Below are 9,695 nucleotides of genomic sequence, written 5' to 3' on the forward strand. Positions count from 1 at the left end.
ACTGTGGTTTGCAGAGTGCTAACCTTAGCAGCGCAAAGCAGAGTGTATAGAAGGTTGGATTTGAAGCTGAGGGACAAGAGGCAATAGCTTAAGAAGTGGCATAGATATCAGTGCCAGCCTTGATGCTGACACATGCCCAAACCTTCTACTACTCCACTGCTGCAGCAGCACCAATCTCTTAAATCTAATTTGGTAGAAAAGTGCCAGAGAGAGATGCTAATGTGAAATGAACATGGAAGTAAATTCTCCCAAGATGCCTGAAATCAGGCTTCAGTTGCTTGCTGCCCTTAGACTAGTCTTCTAAAACAGGATCAGAGGTACTACTGAGCGAGCCCTATATCATTTGAGTTTCAGGGACAATTCTCTGTGGAAGTCTTCCAGGACAAAGATCAGGATATGAAACTCCATGACTGCAGGGTACCAGGAGAAGAAGGTGGCTGATTCATGAAGAATGGAAAATCATTTTTGCAGCAAGGCTGAACTCGGACATTATTAACTGCCGAAGCAAGATAGCTTTTGGTCAGTGAAGTAGAGAGAGACAGAAGAAACTTACCTGAAACTGACCAAGCAGACAGACATATGTCCTCACTAGATACCATTTGGGAGAGCTGGATACTGGCCAACACCCATAACAGAAGTGAGCTCTCCCTCCTAGTAAGGCAAACAGACAAGTGAAAACCGTCTGTCCTTTTGTGTGAGACACAAATAATAATGGACATTTTTTTAAGACAAGAATTTAGAATAATAAATTGTCTTTGCCCACCTGTCAGGAAAGAGTTATGGAGCACTTCTCATGCATTCAGGCTCCTGCTAGGAGCAAAGAAGGTAAAGGGGTGGGAATCAAAGTTGAGGGAAAAAAAGAAAGACAGAAGGTGGGAAGATCAATTAATATTTATCAAGCAACTATTTTGTGTCAGGCTCTGTTCTAAACAACAACCTATACAGTAGATACAGATAAGGAAATGGAAGTTCAAAGAGAGGTGTTAACTTCCCCAAGGTCACTGGCTCCTGAGAAAAGGATGAGAATGCAGATTTATCTGAAGTCTTGAGAAAAGTACATTTTCTTCACAGAGACAGGGTGGGGTGGAGGCAGCGGAAAAGATATTTATAAAATGATACTGTCGAATCAATATTTTCTTAATGGTCATTACTAAGTCAAACATATCCAACTTTTGGTTTAGATAAGAAACCAGTGGGATCATTTTCCTTGTCTGTTTCATTGTATGAGAGGAGTCGGAAGAGCCAGTGATCCCCTTCTGATTTTTTATCTTTAAGAAAAGATAAAATATAAGATAAAATATGACAAATTAAATATAACAACCAGGTGGAATTACAGAACTCGTGGAGGTTAAGGTTAATTTCATAGGCCATGCAGCAAACTTTGAAGTCTGAGTGGTTTGCAAAACATCTTTGTCAGCGTTAATCATCATAAGAATAGCTTTATCAAACTGGATATCATCTGCTTTCCTAGCAGACTGCATAGGAGGAAGGAACATTTTCTTCTTATCTTGTTGATATTTATTTCACCAACAGTGAATAGGATTTACAGTTCCCAGGATCTCAAGTGCCGGAATCTCAATAGTTACTAAGAAGGGGAGGGAAAAGCAAGTTTAAAACTGAGAGACAGAGACAAAAGAGGGTTTTTAACAAATAAAATATGGAGCATGTAACATTTTACATTCACAATTTCCTTCTCTGTTGCCACTACAATTTACCTTAGCCTTGAATTTGCAGAAAATGCCTGAGCTCCCTTTCACTGGGCTTCTTTTTCTAGACTGCACTGGAATCTATGTGAGAACATTTGTTATTCATTAGTCAAGACTGCAAATTATGCAACATTCCATAAGTGTCACCTCTTAATATAAACTGTTTCTTCCAGCACCATTACTATACTGCAAGTGTTGAATTTTTTTTTAGGAATTACCGTCTATATACACTTTCCTTTTACCAGAACTCCTCCCTCAGGGCCCTCTTCACACTTCTTTTCCTCCTCCATTTTCCCTTTTATACACGCAAAGTTTTCTGAAAACGTCTTAATTGTCTCTTCATCAGATGATAAAAGTCACTGCATAGCTCTCATTTATACGTGAATTTGTAGAAGAGATCAATTAATGGCAAGCCTCAGTTTCGAGACACCCATTCTGGGTGAGGATTTATAAATGGGACTTCAAAGCTAACAATCATCTGCAAGACTGCTACTTCCTTGGTCCAGCCAGTAAATTATTACTTAATAAATCACTGCATGCATTTGAAAAGAAAAGAGAGTCTAATCTTTGAGAATCAATTTTTGCTATTACTCTTCTTCCAGCCTCCTGCACAGCACAAATCTCAAGCGCTCTGGTTACCCAGGGTTTTTTCATAGTGTTCACTAGATTTAACTGGTCAACCTCCAGAGGTGTCCAGAAAGGTCTCAAACTATACATTGCACCACCTAGAATCCCCATCAGGACCGAAGACTTCATTCCCTAGCTGCCAGGAGTGCCACTGCTGACAGCTGCCATACCCAAGGTAATGTTATATGTCAGTTACATCTCAATAAAATTAATTGATTGATTGATTGATGGGGCGGAGAAAGCTGTCCTAATAAAGAGACTTGTACTCAATTTAAAAAAATACACGTTTATCTGGGCCACACTTCATGCGTAGAAAAAAAAAATCTGTCTAAACACTTACAGTTCAAATGTAGGTATGAACTGCTTTCTCCAGCTGAACACCATTAAAATAAAACCACTTTTGTAATACTATTGAGCAATTCTGAAAGAATCCAAAACATACCACCCAAGCCTAATTGGTGCTAAAATGTCCTTTTTCCCTCTATGTGTATCACGTCATAGATTACATAAACAAAGTGAGAGAGTAAATCCTTGGTGCAGACAAGCAGTTAGTTACTTAAGAACACCAAATCTGGTCTGCATATGAAAGATGCCTGTCAGACTCTGAAGGTCTAAATTTGAGTCCTTATTTGGGCAGTATCTGTGAGCACTGTCACAAGAGGCTGAACAAAGAACACAGGTGCTTGAGATGAGAAGGCCACAGTCTTGCCTGTGTGAATAATTGGAGTCATGACATTTTAGAATCACTGTTGTAGATGCTCAGAGGAGGACCTTTAGAAATTTCAGCTACTCCAGAAGCAAAGGAGTCTTTATTGTATTTACAGTTGTCTAAGTCATAAAATACCCTAAATGCATAATGAGTCAATGCTTTTTTTAGATTTGAGAAAACACACTTTATGAAGGGACAAAGGCTGCCACCTGTACAAAACACCCAGAAAGCAAAAACTAGGTGTTAACTCATATTGAGAGCAGACTACATAGGTGGAGTTCACCTTTCTTTTCTCTGATCTACCCATCTTTCTCCCCTATTGAATTCAAAATTTTTTCATTAGTTTTAATATATCTTGGTATGTACTTACATGTATATACAGTATACCCTTAACCAAACAATGATTAAATGACACTATGTAAGCTCTAATGTCAAAAACATAAAATGTCTTATCAAGCATATTTTAAGGCAATGTATATAATACTTTGATTATAACACCCATGACACCCACCCTAACTTGAATGACTTGAAGAACAGATTCATTTATATCAGTAAGATTACGTAAGTTTTTAAAAATTAGAGCTATTAGAGCAGTAACAGAGATTTTAATTTCTGTCTCCCCAAATGTTAATTTTCTTAAAGTATCAAGATAAACAAAGATTTCTACCCAATTGCCATATTATTGAATTGTTTTAAAGATCCCAATTCAATGACAGATTTCAGAAAACATATTTAAGTTAACTTTCTAAAGAACAATGAAGAGGAGAAGGGTATAGCTCAGTGGTAGAGCACATGCTTAGCATACACAAGCTCCTGGGTTCAGTCCCCAGTACCTCCATTAAAATAAATAAACTCCCCCACAAGAAAATTAAATAAATAAAGGACAATGAAATCATAAACATAATAACTATTTGACAGAGAAGTAAAGAAATCATGAAACTGTACCTGGATGGTATATGTGGCAAAACTATCAATCCACATAAGTGGAATATTATCTGAAATTTATAAGAAACAAATTTATAAACACTACATGTTTAAGTTATGGCTTATTGAATTGAAGACCTAAGTTTATAGTTCATATCTTTAAATATTATTATAATTGGTAAAAATTGATCTACAAAGTATAAAGAACTTAGGTATTTATTTTAACCATTTTATAACTAATAAATAAAAAGCCTAGATAAACTAAAACTATCATGTTTGTATTTTTATTTCCCACTGAGACAATTCGGAGAAAAATGAGTTCTTTTAACCCAAACTTTATCAAAAAATAAAAACGTTTCCCTTGCTTGGGAGTATTGATGGGAACTGGATGTAACTATAAAATCTCTCAACCAATTCGTGTTAAAAACTTTACAGAAGGTTTCATAATGCCTTTTTATGGTTACTGATTGTTAGCCTAAAGTCAATTTACATATCTTTTGTTCCTAATATTGCACTCAGCAGGAACACTTAGATCATTTAACTAAAATTAGATTTTCCCTTTTCTCATCCAAAGACATTGTTAAGTGAAAGAATTTATATTAGAACACAAGAACTCCATTTAAATCATTTTTAAGAACTTTGTGATTTTGCAAATTTCTTTATACATTTTTACTAATATATTTTTAAGATTTTATTCCTGAAAAAGTGTATTTTTTTTTTTTTGGCCAAAAGATTTTAAACAATTCAGTACTTTAATTTCTTCACTTGTAAAGAACATTTTCATGTATAAAATTGTAAGATTATTTATAGGATTATAAGATTCAGTCTCAAAGATTTCTTTAATTTATTTAATGTATTTGCACATTTGTTTTAATTGATGGGTCAATTCTTTGCCACTGCCTCCTAGGCTGGAGAGTTTTTTCTCAAAGTGCTAGCAGATTTAAAGCATTAGGAATTTGGGCTTGATTTATTTATTTTCCTTGGGTGTTAATAAAAACATCTAAACCCCTTCCAATAACCTCCTTGGGCAGCCTTGCCTATCTAATGTAGAGATACATTTTAAAGGAAACTCCTTTCTTTTCTCAGCTGTATCATATCTACATCAACATTTAAAGGTATGTGGCTTCTGCAACTGTATTTACTCTACTTAGGTAGCATCAGAAAGCATCAGAAAAACTCTGATTACAGAGTCTTCCTGGATTCTCCACTCCTGGTCTCTCAATTCACATGGTCTCACATATAGGAAAAAATCTCACAAACAACAGAAGAAGCTACAAATTCTTGGACAAGCTGGCGATTATAGAACAACCCTTATTTTTCAAGGAAAAGGAAGAAAAATGAAGATCTATTCAGACAAGAAAACACGTCAAGCTGCTTTGAACTTCCGGTGAATTAAAACTTGACCTCTAGGGGGCAGCAGTTCCCTGATACTGAGGACAAACAATATTTCAAAGATCCCTTTGTTTCTGGGATCTTCTGTACTGCCATCTTGTTCCCAAACAAGGGAACATTCTCACAAAGTAAGAAAACTCATTTACCTGGAAGTAGATAAAATTCTGCACTAATCAACACTCAAACCTACATTCATTGCAGGAGAACAGAAATAGGGTTCCCACCTTTGAGACCATCACTGATGGCTTCGTAAGTAAAGCTCTACCTGTATTACATGAACACACATGGGGCAAAAGCCGTAAATCCACAATCAGCAACAACTACAACAGTTTTAAAAATTTCCTAATGACTTTATAGATTCTTGGCAAATGGTTCTTTATAGTGTTTCTAAGACCCAAATGGAAATACAGCTTAGCTCTCCTTTGACGGTGTATAGTTAGCTCCAAATTCCATACTTGGTTTAGCCAATCTATTGCATAGAGTAATTTTGATAATGAAAGTCTTTCAAAAAACTTTTTTGAAATAACAAATAGCAAAACCATTTTATTTACTGCCTCTGTTCATGTGGAAATAATGAGATACCAACAATTTCTTTCCTGTATAACAAAGAAAATCATAGTATTTATAGTATTTAATAAAACAAAGTTGTCATTTTAGGTCTATGAAGGAAGATTTCAAAATTTAATGAGGTCAGAACAAAAGGACACAGGAATTTCACTGGAAGGATGCCCACTGGCCAGTGATGATAATTTGAACAAAAAAGAAGATTGAGGTTTCAGATACTAACCAGCTGAAGTAAGTTCACTTCTGATTAAAACTTGTAACTCTGGGGTGGGGGTAGGTAGCTCAGTGGTAGAGAGCATCTTAGCATATACAAGGTCCTGGGTTCAATCCCCAGTACCTCCATTAAAAACAAACTTGTAACTCTGGACGAAAGACGAGAATCAACCACCTGAGGAAAACAGAGTTAAAAATACTAAGTGAATCTCTGGCATGCCACGTAGTGGGGTGACTTTCTCAACTCTATTCTTCTTTTTCAAAATTATTTTGGTTATTCTAGTTCCTTTTCCTTTCCGTATGCATTTCAGAATCATTTTTTTGATACCTATAAAAAAATCTTTCTGCGATTTTGATTGGAATTGTGTTGAAACTGTACTGATGTCTTAATAATATTGAATCTTCCAATCCCTGACATAGTCTGTCCCTTTATTCAGGCCTTCCCTTTTTTTTTTTTTTTTTTTTGGTGCTATTGTCAATAGTACTCTTTTAAAAAGTTGAATTCCAATTCTTCCAATTGTTAGTATGTAGAAATACAATAGACTTTTGTATGCTGTTCTTGTAGACCCATTGGGATTTTCTATGTAGAAAATTATGTCACCTTCAAATAGAGACAACTTATTTCTTGACTCTAAGCTTCTCAAATTTCTAAATTAAGTATTCTGCCATTATTTATTCAGAAATTTTTTCTGCACCAATCCCTTTCTCCTCTTTGGATTCTAGTGATGAATGACATGAATGTTAGAAGACCCTTACATGCTCACAGGTTCCTGTTCGTGTTTTTCAGTCTTATTTGTGCCTGTTTTTCAGATGGGATCATTTCTATTGATATACCTTTAAATTCACTGAGTTTTCCAGTGTCATTCCCATTCTGCTATTGATCTTACCCAGTGAGTATTTTAGATTTTCTTATTTTCTTATTTTAGATGTTGTGTTTTTCATTTCCAAACTTCTCATTTTTAAAAGCAGTTTTTATTTCTTTGCTGAGAACTTTTGTCTTTCCGTTCATTTCGAAAGTGTTTACCTTTTAATTCCTGAGTCATGCTTATAAGATCTGCTTTAAAGTACTTGCCTGAGAATTTCAACATTTAGGTTATTTATGGTTGACATCAGTTGATTGTCTTTCCCCTTGAGAATAGGTCACATTTTCCTGGTTCTTTGCATGTGTGAAACAACATTAACATACTTACATATATTTCTTTGCTCTACTAGCTGAGAGGGCTTAAATGACACCTCTTCAGCAATAGAAACATCTAGTGCCCAAACCTTGGCTTCAGTATTATTCTCCATAAAAGAAACCATGCCTCCTCAGGGAAATGACTGATTCTGGGACTTGGAAAGGAAGTATATAAGATGAGCCTGAAGCATCTTACACGTAGTGCCAGAATGTAAGGAAGTACAAAAATTACGAAATTTGATGCAGTGAAAGGGTAAGAAGAACCGTTTCAAATTACCTGCATCACATCCCCCTCTCCAGAGCAGGGGAGGCCACGTTTTGCATCCCAGTCCCTCTAGGGTGAGTACATGTGACCTTCAGTCTCAGTGTTCTCTTTGCTTGAGATCCTAATTCCAAGCAGAAAACCAGTTCACCCATTGTAGCTCATTTGCCCTCAGCAACAATTAGGGGGTTATGGTTCTGTGATTAGCAGGTCCACCAAGGGAAGCAGTTCCCCAAAGGGACACGCTGTGCAGACAAAAACAATTTACTCCTACTACATTCTCTTTGAAGTGAAATTAATAGAAAAGTCACATGAAATTTTAATTTTTTGACGTAATGAAGACTTTCAAGGAAATAAAAATGGAGCACAAAAAAGATACCTTCTAGAACTCAAATACTGAGTAAATAAATAAAGGATGGTTACAACAGGTACTAAACTGCTGATCTATATGATGAAGTGGAAGGGATATTTCACAATGCAAAACAAAATACAATGAAATGAAAATTGTTAGCAGGGGGAATTCTTCCTGCACCTTCCTCCTGCTTTCATGAAAAGACTTGCTACACACTCCAAGAGGGTTAAGTACTTCTCCAGATTATGAGATCAAGAATTAGAAGGGGAATATATAGAAATTATGATTAGAAACTTCTCAAAACTGAAAAAAAAATAAGAATTTTTACGTTGAAAATGCTCACCAAGTCCCAGGCATATCCATGAGAGAAAGCACGCATCTAGACATAAACTGGCAGAACAAAAAAATCTGCCTTCCCAGGATAGAAAGACATTATTAGAAGCTTCCAAGTAAAAGATATAAGATTCCAACAAAGGAAAGAGGATCAAACTAACATCAGACTTTTCATCTACAATTCTGGAAATTGGAAATATAATATAATATATTATAATAATAAATAACAATAATAATAAAATATTTTTATAGACTGTTGAAGGAGGTGCAAATTCTGAATCAGCTTCACAGCCAGAGTACAATTTCTATGTTAGTCCCCAAAATAAAGAGGAATTCAAGGGCAAGACAAAGTAAAATAGTATGAAAATGAAATGGTTCCAATCTATAGAGAAGCTGTGAAAGTCGTAAGAACTGACACACCATAAAAATAGAGCAACAAAATTAATTTGTAATGTAGAGTCTAAAATAAAAAGAATTTGATTAAATGCTTAATCACACTTGGAAGATTTTAATACAATTATCTGAGGATTTCATAGTTCATGTAAACAGAAATTTAATAAGAATATTGGAAATTGATTAAAATTGCAAAAGCTTAATTTAATAGGGGACATTGTCCCAGATTATACAAAAAAAAATTAGCAATAAGAAATTACAACTACATTCCCAAAGTTAAAAAATAATAGGACCCAGTTTCTCACCATGGTCCATTAAGACCAGAAATAAACCACTGAAACAAAAATGACCAAAAGAAATAAACCACCTGGAAACATCCAGAACAGGGATATTAGACAATTCCTCGGAAGATTTATTAGTACTTCTGTGGCCAAGCAAGCATGTTGGCATAAAGTTAAATGACTTGTTCCTGCAAGGGCTGATATGGGCAAAAATGAGGCCTAAGAGAGACAAGACTAACCTGGATCCAGTACGTCAGCTGGGTGCAGAGTCAGCGCCTTATGTCAAAGTGTTCAGAGAAGTTACTGTGCTCTTTCCCAGGATACCCACGACACAAGCAGTATCCCCAGTACTACACTTCATCTATCCTGGGAATAGGGAATTTCTGATTACATCAGGCCCTGTTAATAAGAGTCCTCTCCCCAACTCTTCTCTCTTGACCTCAATGTTCCATCTATGAAATGAGGAATTCTGACTTACTTGATTCCCAAGATCCTAACTGTAGGAGGATGTTACGTGTTGTATTTAAAATGTGTTTATTCACTTCATTAAACTGTTGTTTTCTGGATTCCTCTTAATTTAAGCCGTTGATCCTGGAAACAGTAGAGATGGGCAGCTTCTGCCCACAGTGTGTTTTCAGTTGGTTTAATGCTGTGTAAAGAGGACCTGGATAGAGGGGGAGGGTCTGTGAACAGGATTATCCCACTCCCGTGAGTCGGGTGGGCTGGGGGCCAGGAAGACTTCCTGGTGTGTGGATCCTCTCT

Source organism: Camelus ferus, chromosome 19, assembly GCF_009834535.1.
Source record: "Camelus ferus isolate YT-003-E chromosome 19, BCGSAC_Cfer_1.0, whole genome shotgun sequence".
Taxonomy (NCBI): Eukaryota; Metazoa; Chordata; class Mammalia; order Artiodactyla; family Camelidae; genus Camelus; species Camelus ferus.